This window comes from Pinus tabuliformis, chromosome 5_2, assembly GCF_031772625.1.
Source record: "Pinus tabuliformis cultivar Carrire ecotype Pingquan chromosome 5_2, CPIR1, whole genome shotgun sequence".
Lineage (NCBI taxonomy): Eukaryota > Viridiplantae > Streptophyta > Pinopsida > Pinales > Pinaceae > Pinus > Pinus tabuliformis.
Window position 1 is genome coordinate 525,846,637 of NC_142306.1, and position 22,098 is coordinate 525,868,734.

The following is a 22,098-nucleotide window of genomic DNA, read 5'->3' on the forward strand; positions in this document are numbered from 1 at the left end:
CTCTATTAGCTTATTTTGCAAGTGACGAATGCATTTAATGGCCTCCAGCAGTTTGTCAGATAATGTGCATTTTGTCTACAAAATTATTAACACTTACATTTTTCTTTCGTTTTTAATTCTTCTTTTCGTATGCTTTTCTTTCGTTTTTAATTATTCTTTTCGTATGGTTTAATTCCAACTAACTCTTTCAATATAAAATTGGGCATCTTATATTGTGAGTATCAACATCAATGTGTAAAATAAAATGAGACATTCATATATGCAACATTTAAGTCGATATCCAAAACATTTAAAAAAAAATACACGTTTATTGTTTAACGTGAAAACTTCAGTATGAATTGTGTATCATATGGAAATAAAAGAACCATGTCATAGTTTTATATACACTGGCGGATTGTTGAGGCTCACTTTCATACATACACTGCTTTGGTTGGGAATATCTAGTGACACATGTTCACTATCTTTGAAAGACAGATATAGTGACGTTAACTTATAGCGTCGTAATGTTTTATATTTGGAACTTAAAGAAATCTAGGGTTACCATTATTATTGATGGAGGCTTCGTAAAGTAGAAAATGGTCTATCATAATGAGGGGGATTATTATTAACCAAATTTACATAATCTTATCAACATAATCTTAGGTAAAATATAATTTAGAGTGATTCTTCATGCCAGAGAAATTTAAGGTAGTTAAAAAGAACCTACATGGATAAGTAAGTATGCTATGTAAGTATGCTATGGAGAAAAATGACTAATAATAATTATGATAAGAGATGATAAATAATAATTGTATTTGTAGTTTTGTTGATTTATTAAAAATGACAAATTAGACATGTCTTTGGACTTTTTGTTAAGGGTGATGATTATCAATTATTAATAGATAGATATTGTTGACCATTTGGAATCATGGAGAGGATTGATTTGGTGGCATATAGGATTGCATTTCCAACAATCATGCACATTCATAATGTTTTTTATGTTCTATGGCTTAAAATTTATGTTATTAATGTTAACCATGTGATTGTTTAGGACATGATTTTAGTGGAGCACAATGGATTCTTTGAGCTTGAGCTAGTGTGAATTTTGGACAAGAAATTCAAGTTGATTTGAAGCTAATTCGTCACCTTAGTAAAGGTGTAGTGGACCCGTTTTGATATTGAAGATGCTACATGGGAGCAAGAGGATGTAATGAGGGAGTAATACATTTGGATAACATATAATAAATGCACAGATGATACTGCATAAATAAGGGGGAGGGGAATGTAACACCCCTACTCCACCCCTTGGAATGTAAATAACATGTATATGTGGAACTAAGCTAGCAAATTGAAACATACAAAATAGGTTTATGACCATAGGACAAATTTTAAATGTTGTTATGCCCATGTTCATGTGTGTTTATATGTTTCGAAGGGCCATTGTGCCTATATATATGTGTCATTATGTTTTGGGGCTAAAATGCACAACTATGCATGTTGGTAATTGTATATGTGTTTTGAGGCGGCTAGAGGGTCTGGAAAAGTAATTATGATAACACATGCATGTTAACTCCATGCACGGGTAAAAAAAGGCATATATGATTTAATAAACATTAAAATGTGCACATGCATACATCGAATGTCCATTTATTGGCTTGGGAAAGTGCCAAGTGGCATAATAAAGGCATGCATATAAAAATAGGATTCTGGCATTATGAAGGGTGAAAATTACTCAGGTTTATCCATTTTTGTAGACAACCATGAAAGCCTAGAGGTAGTATGCAATGAAATGTTGCAAGGGTAATTAGAATACTTATGAGTTTATTGGAACTCTTGGAAGTCACCTGATTTTGGAACATTCATTTTCAGCTAACTAATATGCCCTTGAATGTGGTGGGATAGCATGAGGGACTTCATGTGAAGAGAAGGGTGTGCACCACTTGGGTGTAGGTTGATGGGGAACGCAAGCATGTTGGTTGGATATTGTCGGGTTTAGTACGTTAGTTGTATGAAGGATTTGAACTCTTGGAATTTGCATGACTCTCGATCATCCCTAGTTAATCGAGATAGGGGTTGATAAGGCACGTGAGCTTTCTAGTTAGAGGCTTCTCAATTTAGTACCGTGGTTGATTAAAGATATTAAGCATGTATCAAAATTTAGACAATTCCCACAGAATCAAGGTCCCATCTCGGTGCTGACTCATTGTTGAGAGAAAATGAACAACATGCTCTATGGCTAGGTAGAATGTTGAGGATCTGCAACCACTTGGAAACAAATTGGAGGATAAGTATTTAACTTCTATAACTATTTCTAATATAGTGGTTTACATGTTTAAGTGAATTGTTTCTTGAATATCAATTAGGATATTCATGTAGGATATGTCTATGTATAAGTAGTGAATATTAACAATCATTTATACATGCATTGTATTATGCAAATTTTTGTAGAAGAAAAGAGAAAAAAATATTGGTTATATGTTACCAATCATATCGGATACATAACTGGGGCTTAGTTAGAGGCTAGAACACACTGGCAATAGCTTGGGGGAGATTATATTCTCTTTGATCGCCAAGCTTCTCAAGGGGTTTCCTTTATTACAAATTGCAAAAAGTCCGATAATGGAAGGATCTTCGCCTCACGTTGAACAATCACCCCACCCCACCTTATTTCATCTTCCATTCCCTTTCATGTTAGAGGATATTCTAATAAGATGGACGATAGAATAGAAAATGAAGGATTTACTAATCATCTTTTGCTAAGCCACTCATCCTAGCCTTCTTTACCCACCAGCTTAAAGAAAGAATTCTAGGAAATCACCACCCAAAATACTAGAGCCCCAATGAGGGTGTTAATGTGATAGTAATGATTATTGGTATTGAAATGAAACGCCCTCCTATTTTCTATCCTCTGAACATGCCACCACATCATGACATAGAAATGGGGCCTTCCCTCCCAAGGAGGGCTACAAAGGCTTCTTGGCATGTCTGTTGTTTCAACTCTCGAGCGAGGGTTGCATGCTCCGTCATGTTCCTTATCCTATGTAACCTATTTTCATTATTGTTGCTCATTTAATATCTCCTCTTGATGCTATGTTTGTTCACCGTTAGTTTTGATTACCATTTGGTTGTTTGAGTGTGGGGATCCTCTCCATCTCCTCAGGATCCCCCTCGTCTTGTGGCGAATTTTTGAGATGGAGTGGGACTTGCATTGAGGCCATTGTTGGTGAAACCCACTTGGCATGACATTATGATTAAATTCCTTCATTAAAAACTCTTATAGCTTCTCACCTCCCTCCAACCCTCACTTAGTGAATTCTTGTTGCATCCAACAGTGATGGCTTTCTAGTCAGCTCAAGGTTAAAAGGGAGGTGGAGTTCACATTGCTTTATGACACTCCAAAGTGAGGTTGTGCATTAATTCCTTAACCCACATATTTCATGAAAACACTCCTCTGGACATCTAGGAGGAACTTTGATTTGTAGTGGTGGAAATTTGATGGGAAAGACGAGTCACATTCGACTTGGAGGTTATGTCAAGCACTGCCTCTTAGGGTCTTCACATTGGTAACTCTAGAGGTTGTGAGAATCATTATATTCTTACAGTGGACTTGCACTAGCATGTCAAGCTACTGCTTAGAGAGATTCTTTTGGATAGGAGACAAACTCAAGTCAATCCCATGCATAGACTAAACAAGCTCAAGGATCTCATGTTTGATATAGTAGGGAGTCATGTTAGGCTAAAGATGGGATCACCACATAACTCTCCCATTCCACTATCATGCAAGGTTGAAGAACAACCCTTCAGCCTCAACATGTCATTGTCTTCTTAATGCTCAGGGTTCTTATATTTCATGGTTTTAGTCCTTATTTCTCATTCTTTCCTATTTGGGTTGCTAACAACTTATTCTTATAGTATATGTCTAGTTTCCTTTCCTTGTCAACTCAAGCACTATGGATTCTAAAAGATTCTCATTTTGGGCTTTTGTTAGTGGTTTCTGAGTAGGGAAACATTATCTATTTGAATTTTCAAGTTTTATATTATTAATTATGATTAATTCTGAATATTAAAAATATTCACCTCTAACAAAACAAATAATTATTTGTTCTGAAATTATGCTTAACTATATTGTAACCCTCTCTCTGGTTCTCTATTCAGAAATTATGCTTAACTATATTGTAACCCCCTCTCTCTCTGGTTCTCTCTATATATAGATACTTGATTACTATCTTGGTGAATGATATATAAATACTTGATTGCTATCTTGGTGAATGTGAATGAGTGTGATTAGTGTCCAATATAAATATCGTGTAGCCTAAAAAGTACAAGCCATCTTCCAATCATTTTATTTTTCATTATTTCTGTTTCGAAGTTCCATTCTTCCAATCATTTTATTTTTCATTATTTCTGTTTCGAAGTTCCATTTGTACAAACACGATAACACTGAAAACTGAAGAAAATTACAACATGAACTTACGTTACACAAACGTTTGTGCTCCTATATAGATGAAAACCTGCTTAAACTATATAGAGGAGAAAGTGCTTAAACCTTTTGTTTTAAGTTTAATAAAAAAAACTTTGAGTCCAGCCTGTTTTGAATTTACACCTAGTCTCAGGGAGCTTTGATGCGAAGTCAAGATACATTTAACAGAAATAGGTAGCGAGAAGAAAAGTAAACTATATATTAGTTTGTCATTGAACATTTTAGAATGATGCCATTCATCCGTTGGTCAATTATCCCGTGCAGGACAGCGATCTCAAAGTGGCGGAAATCTAAGAACTACAGGGTTAAAATACAGTCGTTAAAGTAGATGGAAAAAGGAATTCAGACAAACGTTGCAGCTTGGGGGTCAGTAAGAGAGTACCTTCGTGTGAATCATATAAAAAAACCTATCATTTGTAGCAGAAACCGTAGCATAAGTCGATCTGCTTCTGGACAATATTTAGAGTGACTTGAACACGTAGACCAAATTTGCTAACCCTTATGGTCTGAAATTTATCGCGGACATTGGAGGCTTAAACCCGGGAAGCTTGGAGGTTTTTATAAATACCAAAGTGTTGGAAAAGGGTTTAAGAGGGGGCAAAAAATTTAGTACGTCATTTCTTTTCAACGTCTATTAGCTAATTTTGTAAATGACGAATCTATTCAATGGCTTCTAGCAGTTTGTCAGATCATGTGCATTTTGTCTTCAAAATTATAAACAGAAGTACAACAATTACTCTTTTGTTTTCGTTTTTAATTCTTCTTTTCGTATGGTTTATCTACAAAAATGTCAAACACAAGTAAACTATTGCCCCTCTACTTATCTTTCTAATACTTTTATTGAAATGCCTGAGATATAGAAAGCCTCACCTTGCCATATTAGAAGCAATAACAGAGTCAAAGAAAGAGCTTTCATATTAATCCGCCTCAGATTGTGTAGACGAGCATTCACAATGCATTCCTCGCTAGCCTCATGATGATGACATCCTCCTGCTGCCGTTTTCTTCGTTCGACGCTCCGCGTCGGTGAGAAAAAAGGGTTTCTGGAACTGGGCGAGCTACGGGCTAGGGTTTGAACTGGATTGCCATTGTTGGCTACCAATTTCTTCAAACATTGCGTAACCGCGAGTGATGAATCCTCCTGAGCAATCTGGTCAATCTGCACCGCCGGCCCTAAAGAAGCTGTTCCGAGCAGACGGTAAACATCTGGCCTTTTGGTGGAGAGGTCACCAAATATTACACCAGCGCGCAGTATCATCATCTATACAAAGTCCGGTTTCCGCAAACATCACTGATTTGGTTGCTGTCTGTATCTGAATACTTTCATTGGCATCAATGTTACCATGATAATGAGGACACCATGGCGCCTAAGAATCAGAGGACGAAGCATAGGTTTTCCTCCTTAAATATTCTATTTTGAACTCTACAGCCTGCTGGCTGCCTGATTAATGAAGATTGCCAGCGACCACTTCAATTAAAATCGGAACCTTCAAGTCTCTAATATAGCCAGGTGTCTCGCTTGCAAGGAGGAGGGGACTGTTCTTTCCATTCAAATCTGATGGAATGGTAAAGTGGAACTCTGTGACTTTGGTAAGACGAAAGGAAATGAGGGATGAACGTGTTAAACGCTTAGCCGCTAAAGGAACAGAAAGAAGAATGTGTTCAATGCTCAGCTGCAAAAGGAATAGAAAGAGGAATGTGTTCAATTCTTAGTCCATAGGGAATCGACAAAGGAATGGCATACTTGCATGTGTTAACCCTACTTATTAAGTAAAGTAAATTTTTAAAGATGACAGGAATATATGAGTTTGACTAATTGGACGGATAAATTATTTTCTAGGAATAACATCATGTTGTCCACTCATAATTGTCATTGTCATTAGTAAAGTGATTCTATCTGTGCCCTAGTTAAAATATTTAATTTGAGAGACTATAAAACTTAGATAAGAAGATGGGAAAAAATGACAATATATTAATATTTTTAAATATAAAATTCCAACGATCTCTTTGAATATAAAATTGGGCATCTTATATTGTGACTATTAACATCAATATGTAAAACACGTAAAATGAGCCATTCGGATATGCATTATTTAAGTTCATATCCAAAACATTTAAAAGAAAAATACGCGTGCTTATTGTTTAAGGTGAAAACTTCGCTATGAATCGTGTATCATATGGAAATAAAAGAACCATGTCAAATTTTTGAAATAAATCGGGGCAATCCAATCTCGAGGACCAGTAACATTGGTTGCCTTCTATGGACCTACTTGTAACATGTCTTCTATTATTTCTTGAGCTTTTTAAAAAAATTATTTATCTATTTTTAAATGAGATTGATTGTTTCGTGATTAACCTTGAATATGAAGAATATTCATTATTAGATTATTGCAACTTCACTAAATTTCCATTTTTAATTGACATTGAACTTTTCATGATTAACTTTGTTTATGAAGAATATTCATCGTTGAATTATTGCAACTGCACTAAATAAGAGGTATGAAGTACGGTATGTTTTATGTTTTAGAGGAGTTTTAACATTTTTTTTGGGTTTAAATTGATTAATTTATTAAAGATTTTTTGAAATCGTTAATTTTTTATAACTTTAGTGTTTCAAACATTTTTCAATATGTTAAATCATCGAAAATCTATTTTAAAAAGCAAAAATTAAGATTTGGATTAAAAGTTTAAACAACAAAAATTAACATTTAGATAAAAAATATTCACTTAATTTAACATGTTTAGACCATACATATGTTTTTGTGGTAATCTATTAAATGGTGATTCTCATGGGTTAAAATAGTTTTTTTCATAACACATGGATCATTCCCAAGGCTTCTCTTTAGAAGTGTGGTGGTTTAGGTAATGGCCAACAAAAGACAATATTGTGTTCAAACCATTCGGAGTTTTGTATGGAGAATCATGCCATTGAATATTTATGGTGATAAGGAGAGAACATCGCCATAAATATTTCACACTTCGAGGAGACCACGATAGAGATGCATGTAGTCCAAAAAAATCACGGCTAACTATTGAGGGCCACTGGGTTGAATTGGCTGGGAATATCTACTGACACATTTTCACTTTCTTTGAAAGACAAATATAGTGATGTTCATTTATAACTTTGGTAACGTTTTATATTTGGAACTTACAAAAATATATGTAGTCAACTAGAAAATAGTGGATGATAATGAGTGGAAATTATTATTAACAAAATTTAGATACTCTAATCTAGATAAGATATAATTTAGAGTGATTCTTCATGGTATAGATGGTTAAAAATAATCTACATTTATAAGTATTATTATTTATAAAATCTATATATTTTAATTTACATAATTCTATCATAGTTAAATATAGTTGAGAGTCATTCTTGATTGCATAGAAGTTTAAGGTTGTTAAAAATAATTTAGATCTATAAGTATGGTATGAGGAGAGATGATTATTAATAATTATAATTGTGGTTTAGTTGATTTATTAAAAATTACAAATTAGACATGTTTTTCACCCCTTATCAAGGGGATGAATACCAATTATTAATTAAGTCTCGTATTTTTCTTAATAAGAACAAGAATACCATTTTTATTAGTTCAAATATTCATAAGTGTAGTTGTTATATAAAGAGAATTAGAAAAAAATGAGTTATTAGCTAGATAGAATCATTGAGACCTCAAGTTTAGAGGACCCTTATCTTAAAAATTTGTAAATTTTTTCTCATATATTCTAGTATGTCTATACGCATATATAATGCCAAATTTTTCTTAGAATTAAACAATATTTACAAAGATACATGCATGAGATCTAAATAGAAGGGCCACTTTCTTCCATGATTTCTTCCTAGTAAGATGATTTTATGGCATTGAAGTCTCCAACCTATTCAGTAAATGTTCATTATTCACTACTAGAGTATGTTGCTTCGCATGGACCTATATCCATTGGAAACTAGATATTTTCTACTAATTGACATAGGAAAACCAACCTGTACTCATTCCTCATGCAGTTGGTTTACTCTTTCCTAGAGAAGTTAAATTTCTATATCTTTTGAGTTGGCCATTTGTAGACCCAGTTTCAATTCCTCTGGCAAAGCTACCCCTCTACAAAACCAAGTAGTATGAAAATATTCCAAATACAAAAAGAGGATATTTAACTTACCAATTAACATGTGCCACAGTAACCTGAGATGATCAGAGAACAATGCGTAAACATAGTTTATATAATTATAGACTTTTGAAATCTGAGAAACCTCATCCTAGAAACCTGAAAGGCCACGAACATGTTAAATTTGGAAGGTATAATTCCTCTCCTTGGGAAGGATTATAAGATTAAAAATAAATCAATTTCCACTAGGTGATTAAATCCCTATAGCAGAATGTGGAACATTGTTAATATCCTCTTCCCACATACTAAGTTACTAAACTCACCTCACATGATGCCTTACATGGTGAGTTGTCTTCATATGATTCCATCATGGACGTCATGGATCTAGTTGATATGCCTTGAGAAACAATAGACATTGATGTTGACAAAATTATTCCTCCACATAATTTTAAGTGGCACTAATTGCTATTTGTAACACATGAAACTATGTCGAAAGAGAACTTGGAAAACATTTCAAGGATCATACACATGAAAATTTCAATTAAATTAGGTGTCATGGAAAACACTTCAATAGGTTCATACTTTCTCCTCTCATAAACTTTATAGCCTACATTGTGTTATTCAAGGTATTTCAATATGGTTTTTCTTAGATTTATTGCAGGATGCCTAATTTTAATCTCTTAATTGCCATCTATGAGATAAAAGTGCATGACAGATCCAACTGTATTTAGTGAAAGATCTAGCTTTTTAATCATAAGATATTAATTACAATGAAGATGGAGGTTGAAAAACTTCATAATGATGACTTCATGTAGATATTATCCCTTTAGTGGGTTGGTATATAATCTCTTTCTAATCACCATGAAACAAGGAACCATTAGGGTCTATGGTGATTATAAGGATTTAAAAAAGGTTTATTGGAGGATAATTATCCTATCCCATTATTTAGATATTTACATTATTTTTCATCCATCTTAATGCTACTAGAGTGGAAAATTGGAAGAATTAGTTTAAGGGGTCATTTTTATTGGTGGGTCCCAATTTGTAGAATTAGGGTGTGAAAACTTCTAGGTTCCTTTTGAGGAATTACATGAAGTTTATTGGGGCCAAAAATATCCAATTAAATTCAAAACCTTATGATTCTATCCAAGACTGATATATATTTTTAATAATACAAGAGCCCGAATGTAGGAGGCCTACATAACCATCTATGAAGGTGGTTGGCAATGTTTAAGCCAAGAACATTGGATAAGGCTTCTATACAGGCACAATATCTAGAAAACATATGCTAGTATAAAGCATAGTCAAGTGTTTCGAGATAGGAAGAACAACATGAAGCTTCCAAGGAGGAGAAGAAGATGTCAAATTGAGGGAATGATAAGAATATAAAAACCCCTACACTTAAGTGCAATGATCATAACAATTATTGCAACAAGTACAACATTGATGGTCACATTGTGGAAAGGTGTTGGAAGCTGCATCGAGAGATGAACCAAGGAAATAAGAAGAGGGATGGTGTTCAAAGGCCTCGTAGACTAATGTAATGTTCTACATAACATATTGTAGACTGAGTAAATTTGTTTAATAAAGGGTATATATATGAAGCAAATGTGATGAATGTTTAGTTGGAAGTAATACCACTCCAACCATATATCATCTTTATAAATAATTATGAAGAGTAAATAAATATATGGTTGGTTAACCTTCCAAAATATTTATCTCTTTAATTATATTTGTGTGTTCTCCTATTTATGCTGCAATGCAGTCTAGACTTCTTAACTATGTGTTAACTCCATGTATTCAGTACTTTAGTTCCATTATTATAGACACATAATCTAGGAGAAAATGGGGAAGTGTAAACATAAAAAAAAATTCGTAAAGCCCTTGTAACATCCTGTTGTTATAGCATGAAGATTTGCAACCAAAAAAAAGAGGGGCTCCCTTACATGCTGATCAAACTTTTGATAAACCCTACAAAAAAAAAAGATGAAAGAGGGGAAAGAGAAAGATAACCTATAATTTGAGAATGTGATCATGCATAAATATTTGTGCAAGAAACAGAAATGAAGTTTCAATAGTTGAAGGGTTGCATGTAAACAAAATAAAATAATGTTGCAATTGAGACCTACTACTATTCTTGTAGATATTCTCTTTGGATGAAACAAGTTCTTGCGTTTTGTTCCATGTAGTTATTCTCTTTGGAAGAAACAATTTATTCCAATTTGTTTCATTGATGCAGAAGTGGGAATATGGTTGACATGATGATATGATTTTTCATAAGACGGTTGATAGGATGATACCACTACTACACAAGGGGGGGGGGGTGTGTTAAGACAATATTCAGCTAAATTGTCTTAAGTTTAGACAAAACAAACATTTTGTATTGTCTTAAATATTGTCTTGAAGCGAATGTCTCAAATTATTGTCTTAAAAAGTTGCATCTAAAAACAAAACAAGTGTTATTGTCTCTTCGAAGATAATTTCATTTTTTTTCTCTTTAGAGACAATAGCTGGGAGTAAAGGTGTTGTCTTTATAGAGACAATATGTCTTAAATCCTAGATTTATTTTATTTTATTTTATTTTATTTTATTTTTTTTTTACAGTGGAATTGGCAACAGGGGCAGCCTCGCAACTTGCGTTACACGGGGTCGATTCTGACCGGTACCTATATAACCACTGGGAACATGCGCCCGCCCCTCTCCACAACTCCTTTTTAGTTCGGGGGATTTGAACTCGTGACCTTCAGTGCGAAGTCGCCTTTCTAACGACTTCCCGCGATGTGATTACCAACTCGCCTACCCCTGTGGGGCTTAATCCTAGATATTATCTCCCTAGAGACAATTGAAAATATATTTAAGACTAATACAACATCAGTTTTGTCTCTTTCGAGAATATAAAACAATGAATCTAGAAAAATATTTCAGCATTGAAATAATTCAACATAAAAAGTATTTAATTAAAAATAAACTACAATATCATAACTTAATTCGAATTAAGGCATAGTGGAATCTAACCACCAACCTCTTACTTACAATTCAGGAGCTCCTCCATCGTGATAACACCTTTTAAAGAATTATGTGAGCATTTATGGTATCTCATTCGCACCTAACTTTAACCCCATGGAAGGTTCTTAGCACAAGGAGAAAATAGTGCAATTGGTCCATGACCCAACATACATGTTTGCTTCAATTATTTGCACAAAAGTACATACTAAGTGCTACAATGAGCACAACAACCTTGAATGAGTAATAATTTTTTCACCTAACACTAAGACCACAAGTATCTCTGATCATTTTAGAATAAGTTTGACACCATTATTGTACCATGTACCATGATTTTTTTACAAAATCCCTTGCTTGGTATTATTGTTTGTAATGTCTGCAAAACACAAGTATTGATCCATCATATAATTAAGTGATTTTCATAAATAAGTGCAATTTTCCTCATCAAATCAACGACCATGTGTTCGAAAACAATCTAAAAGAGCATTTGCATCATATCAGGTAGATAACCTATTCATTTGAAATAGGACAATGCCTATTTGAATGAAAAAATAACATCTTCCATCGTGCCATCTGCTCTCGGTGTCAATCTAATACATGCCATCCCTCACACACAAATAGTTGAATAAGAGCACCTAAGGACACACATGGCACACATTATTTCCATATTTAAATTTGACCTGGTAGACAATTCACCTCAAAATTTCAAGAAAACAAAAATCAAGAGGATTTTCCATTCTATCTTATTGGTGATTTAATCTAACAAAGAAGAATATGAATAGACCCACCTAGAGAGGATAATTTTCTAATAACCATTGAGACCCGACTTGAGAACATGGTTTTGGCTATGGAGATTATTTCTACCTGAAACCTTGGCAAGGGAAAAATCATCAAACAAGAAAGACGAATACAATACTCACTTCTTGCAAGAAAAACTCCATTGAAGGATTTCTATTTAATAAATAAACATACAATATTCTTCATGTACATAGATATCCACCATTAACAATTTTAAGTGTATATATTGTTGTCATGCTATGAAGGAAAGAGGACTTCATTCCATTACAAGAATTTTGGGCTCTAAAATGGGCCTCCTAAGAAAAATATACAACCAAAATAAACTTTATAAGAAACAATAGGATTCAAGATGATGATGTCAACCATGGGGGATGATTCACCATTTTTGGAGTAAAAAGGAAAAAAGTGTAAAAACTAATAAAATAATAAAACTATTTTTTCAACTCATGTTTTCAATTTATCTCCATAAGGTTTTACTCAAATTTCGAGCAGAGTAGTCATTGGATGAAAAAATTAATTCATCACCTAAGGATTACCCATGTTGCATACTTTTGATGGACCTTTCTACATGAAAAATGAGAAATACATGAAAAAATGTGATTGCAATCACATTTTTTCATGCATTTCTCATTTTTCATGTATTTCACATTTTCCATGTATTTCTCAGTTTTCATGTAGTAGCGTCCATCGAAAGTATGCATGGGTATTCTCTGGATGAGGATTCAAATTTTTCATCCAACAAGTGTTGCTACTCAAAATTTGAGTAAACCCATAGCGTGATAAGTTGAAAATACAAGTTGATTACCAAAAAAATGGGAGGATTGGGAGTTTGTGATCTATCAACTCCAAATAGAGTTCTAAGAGAAGCTTTGTGGCGGTAATGGTTGCAAGGAGGGCAAAATTTGTGGAAGAGAATATGGTCAAAAAAATATAGCAATCACATACGACATGACCATTGAATTCACATTGCACTCCTTCCCATAGGCACATTCATTTGGAACCTAAGTTATAGGGGGGAAGCACTTGGTATAGGATCATTGTTTTTGGGAAGTCAAATATGGAAGTATAGCTCATATTTTGGATGACTCCTAGGAACAATTTTCAAAAACATTATCTCGACAAGATCTTGAGATACTTATCATGCAATACAGTATTTAGGGAAAACACAAGTGATATAGGGAAGGTGTTTCTCCAAAAACCATTCAAAAAAAGTGGGAATCCCCTTCAGCCTAAGACTTATCCCTCTCAGGAGAAGATCAACATGAATTAAAGGATATCTTTCTCCACCACCAAATACCCTTTTCTGAGGAACTTGATAGACTCTAATGGGGATATCAACCCCAGGGATACTTCACTATTAAATAAGTTTATCACCCCCGAGTCAATCATGATAAATTTCAGAGTAAATTAGTATGGTTCAAGATTTGGTATCAAAAGTTATGTCCCAATATCACATAATCTATATGCCTAATCCTTCACAGGAGAAAATTGACATGGGATAAGTTACTATCTAGGGGATATGTGGGCTTTTATTTTTGTTTCCTCTACCAAGAAAGCTAGGGGACTAGAGATCATCTCCTCATATAACGTCCATTGGCTATGGAATTATGGAACATGTCTAAAAAAAGATTCAGATAACCTAGTAAAATGAGATCCAATACAAATGAAATGGTTAGTGACTAGAATCCCTCCTGTTTTCAAAACCCAATTCTCAATCAAGAATGAAACTCGGTACTAGGCTTCATTCTCTTCACCCTATAGAAAGAGTAGAATTGGCATATCTTCCCCAACTCATACGGATCCAATTCATCTCTCTAGTACACATGCGTTTTTATTTCACAAAAATTGTTCTCATCTCTAACTAGTCCACATCAAATTGCAATCCAAAGACTCAGATACTTTAATTTTTTCTAACCTTTAGTTACCCTGCACTCCTTTACTTTATTCGATTTCTCCTTGTATTTCCCCTTCCTCTCTTGCTCATTTGTCCTGCCCACTGGTGAATTTCGCCAAGCTTAATTTTGATGATGCCTCTATGGGAAACCATGATAAAATAGGCTGCAAACGAGTCTTTTCCTCTGAAGCGAGAGATATATTCATACATACCCACTCTTTTAAGTTATTGAGGACTATCATTGAAGGAATCTTCTATCTCGTCATGCATGTAACACCCTTTCTAGATCATTGGAATGAAAATAACATATATATGTGGAACTAGGATAGTGAACTAGAACATACCAAATGGGCTAGTGAGTGAAGGAAATATTTTGAGGGTTGTTATACCCATGTGCATGTGTGTCTTTCTCATTTTGAAGATTCATTGTGTCTGTATACATGAGTTTTTTTTTGTGGGGGGGGGGGGGAGGTTGGTATGCCTAATTCACGTGTTGCTAATTGTATATGTGTTTTTAGGTTAGAAGACCTAGAAATGTAATTATGATAACATATGCATGTTAACAAAAATATAATGGCCAGACACTGAAAGGAGGTAAAGAGTATCGAAGGTCAAAACACCATGGATGGGTAAAAAGAGGCACATATGATTTAATAACCATTAAAATGTGCACATGCATATAACTAATTCCCATCAAGCAGCTTGAGGAAGTCCCATGTGGCATAATAAAGGCATGCATTTAAAAAAGGATGTTGTCACTGTGAAGGCAGATTCAGATTTATCCATTCTGGATTATAGCCATGGAAGCAAAGAGGTAAAATGGAATGAAATCATGTAAGGGTACTTGAAATAACCATGAGGGAAGTTGAACTCCTAAAAGATATTGGACTCTAAAACATTCCTTTCTAGATGAATATGATGCCTTTAAAGATGGTGCTTAAACATGAGGGACTACAGGTGCATAGAAGGGTGTGCATTGCTTGGGTGAAATATGATGGGAAATCTGAGCCTGCTAGGTTGAGACTTACGGGTTTCACACCTTAGTTATATGAAGGCCTAGAAGGGTACCTAGAAGACCTATGAGAGAAGTGGAAGTCTTAGAAGTTGCAAGAATTTCGAACATCCCTGCCTGACCAATATAGGGGATGATGGGGGATGTGAGCCTATTGGTTGGAGGCTATCGCGTTTGGTACCTTGTTTATTTGACAGTACTAAGCATGTATCAAAATTTGGGTGAGCCAATTGCCATGGAGACAATGCCCCAATTCAGGGATGACCTAATATTGAGAGAAAATGAACCACGTCGTCTATGGTTGGGTGGAACGTTGAAGGTATGTAGCCAATTGGGCACAAATTGAATGATAAGAATTTAACTTCTATAAATATTTCAGCTACATGTTTCTTTTGTTTAGGCGAACTATATCTTGAATTTCAATTATTATATTAATCTATAATATTCCTATGCATAAGTAGTGCATATTAACATGCATTTAGAACTACATTATATCATGCCATAATTTCTGAAAAGAAAATTTTTTTTCTCTTTCTTAAAGGTTATCATTGATGTCAAATATAGAGTTGGGCCTAAACTAGAGACTAGAATAGATCATTAGTGCATTCAAGGACATTACAGGGGGTATTAGAGCCCATGATAGAAAATTGGGTTTGTATGGGCCAAGAAAAAATATGGTGTATAAAGGTTGCAAAGAAAGTGTTTGAAAAAATGCTAGTAAGAGGATCTCTGCTAAGTGTTTGTTAAAATTTCCCAAGTGGAATTGAGGAAATCGAAGCAAAGGGTTAAAAAATATCAATTTTAACCCTTTCATGAATGATTAGGAATTAGACAAGTTGTTTTAATTATAGAGCTAGACATGGATAATTTAGGGAAATTTGTTAAACTTCAAAAAAATAGTGATATATTTTTTTTAAATGTTATAAAAATTTGGTAAAAAGGGTGTCAAAGTGCGTGTTAGATGGGAGGACAACCATTGATCTATATGTTGGTAGTGTTGGAATTAATGTCAAATGGTTATGAAGGAAAGAAACATGTAAAATGGTTATGAAGGCAAGTAGCATGTCATATGAAGGCAAGTAGCATGTCATATGAAGGAAAGTAGCATGTCATATGGCTATGAAGGAAAGCAACATGTTAAATTATTCTCAAGCAAAGAATCATGTTAAATGGTTGTGAACGAAAGCAACAAAAGACATATAATTATTAAGACTTGGAAACACGCTAATCAAGACTTGACAACATATTAAACTTGGACTAGTAATGCTTCATAAGCAATTTTTCATAAACCATTTTTTTCATAAGAAATGGATGTTTCATAAGCAATATTTGCCATATTGTTTAGGTCATAAGAAAAGTAAGTATATGGCATAGAATATCTAGAGAATGTTTTAGTTTCATTGATTATGAATGTTCATATCAACTTCCAATATGATATATGTTGAGTTTACATTTCCAGGAAGGAACCATATCCAAGCGATATAGGAAATCATTATTGTTTCCTTATATTACTTAATCATTTTGAATCATACAAGGTCATTTAATCTTGACTTCACCTTCAAATTCGAAAAATGAAGAGGTAGACCACAAAGATCACTGTAATACAAAGAGGCAACATTTCACTTCAAATTCATGCATTGAAATGCAGATAGTAAGGTAACTAAGTATATAGAAAAGTGTGTTTTAAATGATAGAGAGGCTAATAAATTCAATTTTTTGTGAGAACTAATTTATGAACTTCTTGTCGAAGAAAGAGATAGGAAGTGGAGCATATGTTAAACATAATTGAGGAGGAAGAACATGAGATAAGGAATTGTAAAGAGAGTAGAGACATACTACATAATAGAGATAGAGAAATGAGGAATTCAAAACTAAAGCCCACGTTATGAAGCATATTAAAATTTTTATGTATCAATGGATTATTGTCTCCTTTCAGATAGTAGCGTTAAAAAGAGAGTGTTAGAGACTATAGAACATGGAGTAGGAGATTCCCAACAAATTGTAGCTTGTAGAAGAAAATCAAGGTAGAAGCTTCTTGTAGGTAAAACAAAAATGGGTGCTTCCCTTTACATCAGAACAACCAAAATTTGTGGTTTTTCCTTTTATGTGTCTACATTTATATCAAGTGTCTCAATGTGTTGTATCATCTACTTGTATGTTTTCCTATGAATTCATGGCTAATTGTTGAACACATATATAGATATTTTTCTAACACATTAAAGGAATATTTAAAAGGTTGGTAAAATACTATAAAATTTATCATTTAAAAGGCACAATTACTTATTCACCCACGTCTCAATAATTTCCTAGTTTTCAACACTATGGTGGCACCATATTTCATAACCAATGTCAACTTTGGAGCCCATTCTCATGTTCAAGATTTAACAGGGGGTGGTGGAAAGTTGTGTCCTCATTAACCGTTATATATCAACGATCAATTTTCGCACATCAACAATCAAGATTGACTATGTGGCCCCTTTCATAGTCAATGTATAGCAAAAGGAGAGGTTATGGTTGGGATTTTTTCCAAACATTTCCCATGCCTAATCAATAGTGTAGGTTAATTGTGCCCCACCCCCCTTCGCCAAATTTGAAACCACTACTAGGAGGTATACATTACTTATGGTTTTCGTCAGGGAAATTTCCCTTGATCGTGTGGCACACAATAGGATAGTAAGTGGTCATTATAGGGCCATGTAGGAACATAGTAATATATGATGTGGACATGGTAGTTGGAATGGACAATTGACGTTCCATTCCATGTCAACATGAGATCATGATGGTGTCACCAAGGAAAGGAATCAGAGAGGATTTTTGAGACTTATTCCCAAAAGAGATAAAGGGACTTGATTAATGTGGAATTAAAGATTGAATGCATGCTATGTGTAAAAGGATGTGTCACATTTTTAGTTAAAGGCCATTGAGAAGTAAAAACATGAATAGGTGGAAGGGTGCATGCATGCTAAGTGTTGAGGGAGGCGACGCATGGAAATTTAGGCCGAATAACAACTTGAATAACCCAAAAGTATGGGAAGAAATTTATTTTCTTAGCGAAATATGAGGTGCACAAAACTGTTAGTATGATTGAAACAAATATACAATATAATTACAAGCAAATATGATTATTACAAGGGAGAAAACTAAAAAAAAAATTAGCAAATTTATCTGATTCTTTGCTAAATTTATAGGTCATCCGCTTGCAAGATATTTTTGAGCGCCTAAATAATCCTTTTTGGCATTGAAAAACCATGACAACTTATTTTAGCATAAAATAGTTCGGGATATTTACAACAACATGCTACAATCACAAAATCGAGTTAATGGGAAGGAGTTGTGACTGAAACAATATGAAGGAAAAATAAGAAATATAGTCACATAAAAAATGGGTAACTTAACAACCAGAGCATTAATTGGGATGTTAAAGTTAGAGAGCTAAGAGACGACAAAATCCAGCGATGGAGCTAGATTTGGAAATTTGAATGCATAATTGCTTAGGAAATTGGAAATAGTGTACTATGACATACTAAGGTAACTTTGGTTAAATAGGCCAAAATTTTCAAAGTCTATAACTTCTAGCCCCATAATAATATTTGGGAGAGCAAACAGTTTATATAAAACTATTGAGATAGAGAATACTCCTATAATATAGAATTTTGGATCAACGTAGGAGATTTCTTAAAATTTTTAAAAGAAAATACTAGGTGGCTTATAAGGCAGGACCAGTATGAGGACCATGACTATGGGGGGATACCTAGGGATCCTACAATCTTGAAGAAGAGGTCTAAGCCATAAAATTAGAATGGCTAATGCTAGAACAAAGTCAAATAGTCATGGAAGGGATATGCTAGAGGAAAGAGGCATATAAGAGACATTCAAGAGTCTCCAAATGGAATTACTCATTTACAAATATAATAATGAGAGCTTGATAGGAGAATAAAAACAAATCAATTATCATATCTTACATATCCTAAAGAATTGAAAATGAGAATAAACTAGGGTTCTCATTCTAGAAAGGAAAAGGAACGTTACTCAACAATTAAGAGGAGAGATGTTGTAGGTTTAAGAAACTCTAGAAATGCTTCTAGGCATCCTCATCATTCATCAAGGAAATCCACTAATAGAGCCCATGTTTCTTTAGGATAAGAAAGTACTTCAACCATGTCACTAGTAAGGCAGCCAAGGCGACCAAAGCTACACAATTTAAAAGGGGAACTTGGAGAGGTCATGCCACTTATATTTAATGGTGAGCATAAGAATGGCAAAGATGTTGAATCTTGGTTGTTAGAAATGAGAAAGTACCTTTAGCGACATGTTTATTCCTCTAATTTAGAGGAACAAATTGCCATCTATCACATGTAGGGGAAAGAAAATTTATGGTGAGGGGAGCTCAAATAAGTAAAACATTTAGATGAGAATAAGATTTCACAGAGGAAATTTTATAAATATTTCCAAAGGAAGTACTTATTTGAACATTACTAGGAGAGAAAAATGCATGCGTTTTTTGGACTCACATTGTGGAAGATGACAATGGAGGAATATGGCCATAAATTCACTGAGTTGTTGAGGTGTGTGGAATTTATTAAAGATGGAAAATTTAGATTACGAAGGTATGTGAGTGGATTACCACCATTATATGGTGACAAAATTAAATATGACAAACCAAATACTTTTGATGAAGCTATGAGGAAGGTAGAGACCTCTATCAATAAGGAAAAAATGAGCCATATTACGAAATGACTTAGGATGAAAAGAAAGGAAGAAATATGGAACAAAGAAGGTGTTCAAACCCTCATCTTAAAAAAATTATTCTCATGAAAACCAATGAACAAAACTAGCTCATAATGAAACAAAGTGGGATGTTTCACTGAGCAAGAAATGAAGATTTGATCTCATCAGTTGTTCGGGTTATGATTGAGAGAATAGGTATAGAGATTGCCCAGAAAACAAAGGAAAAGTGAGTATTATACATCACATCCAAGGAGATGATACAATGGAGAAAGTGGATAGAAGAATTCCCATAATTTATACACCATTTGATAATGGGAATGTTGAGAATCATGCACACATGGTCAAGGTGGAAGATAAGTAAAATAATCATCCCATTGCTATTATAATTGATTATGGATATAATCATAGTTATCTTGATCCTGTGTTTCATCAAAAATATAACTTGCAGAAAACAGAGCATTATTGGGCTTGGTTAGTTTAGTTAGCTACAAGAGCTAAAGGGAGAATAAATGAAATGGTAAGGAAATGTCCCATCAATATTATTGAGTTAGATACAAATGCATATTAAAAAAAATCCATTGGCATCATGTGATTGCCTAATTGGCATGGATTAGGTGGAAAAACATCATACAACACTAGAATGTTACATTAAAAGATTTTGTTTACTTGATGAAGAAGGGAAGGAAAGTAGAGGAAATACTAAGGGAAATTTCTATTATTGAAATATTGTGTATGAAAGTGAAGAAGAATTTTAGAAAATGGTGCTAAATTTATGTAGCAAATATGTAGGAGATGGCCGAGGATCAGGGACCAAGTATTGAGGACCATCCAATACTTAAGGAGTTTAAAGATGTGTTTTCCAAAATTCTAGGGTTACCGCCTCAAAGAGACATTGAATTCTCTATATAATTTGTATCTAGAGCTACATGAGTGTCCAAAACAAAATGCTAAATGATCACACCATAATTAAGAAAATTACAAATGCAACTAGAGAAGTTGCTAAAGAAAATGTACATATGACCAAGTGTATCACTCTAGGGTACCCCAGTAATTTATTAAAAATAAGGATGGTACAATGAGTTTGTACATTGACTTTCATCGACTAAATGTGGTCATAGAGAAGAATGTGTCCCACAATAGATTATTTTTTTACTAGTTCAGGGGAGCTAAAGTATTTTCCAAAATTGATTTAAGTTTAGGGTATCATTAGGTGAGGATTGAGGAAGAGGTATTAAGACAATATTTCAAACACAATATGGACATTATGAGTTCATAGTGTGCCATTCAGGCTATCTAATGTACCAAATGTTTTCATGTGCCTCATGAATGGTATCTTCTAGAATTATTTAAATAAGTATGTTATTGTGTTTTTGGATGATATCTTTATGTATTCGAAACATGATGAAGAGCATGAACAAATTTTAAGGATGGTGGTACAAGTACTTTCATAGAATTAGTTATATTCCAAGCTAACTAAGTGCTCATTTTATCATAGAAAAAATCATTATTTGGGTCCTATTATCTCATAAGGGATAGCAGTAGGGCCATAAAATATTATAGGAATTAAAGAGTGGTAAACACCAAAAAATTGTGAGAGTTAAGGTGTTTAATGGGTTTAAAAATCTATTATAGAATACTTCTTGAGCGGTTCTCTAGGACAACCTATCCAATTATGTCCTTGCAAAATTTGACTGGTTTCATAAATGTGAAGAGGTCTTCCATCATTTAATGAGGTTTTTAACAAGTGCATCTATATTGAATATATATGACCTAGATGAAGACTTTCGTGTGTGCACAAATGCATGTAAAGAAGGACTTGGAGGAGTTCTCATGCATAGTGGGCATGTGATATGTTATGAATCGAGGAGGCTTAAGGAGCATGAAAAGAATTATGACATTTATGATATGTAGCTGAAAACCATTATACATTCCTTAAAAATGTGGATGAATTACCCTATAGGAAAGATATTTGAGTTAATAACTGGTCATAATAGGTAAACAAATATGTTTGGAAAACCAAATTTAAATTATAGACAAATAAGATCATGTAAAGATGATTTAAAAATCATAATTTTAGAAGTTCGAAATTTAGATAAGTGATACATGA

At 33.8% G+C, this 22,098-nt stretch overlaps 1 protein-coding gene across 2 annotated transcripts in view; it reads right to left on the reverse strand.

The window, feature by feature from the left end:
* LOC149160023 (uncharacterized) overlaps nt 1-22,098 on the reverse strand; it is a 53,607-nt gene that overhangs the window by 20,076 nt on the left and 11,433 nt on the right. The window contains exon 2 of one of the 2 annotated variants that reach the window (XR_016261185.1): nt 5,330-6,131. The gene's annotated coding sequence lies outside the window, so the exon portion shown is untranslated. Of the gene's footprint in view, nt 1-5,329; nt 6,132-8,847; nt 8,954-22,098 lie in introns of those variants that run through there. The other variant, XM_089433622.1, reaches the window with a different exon arrangement.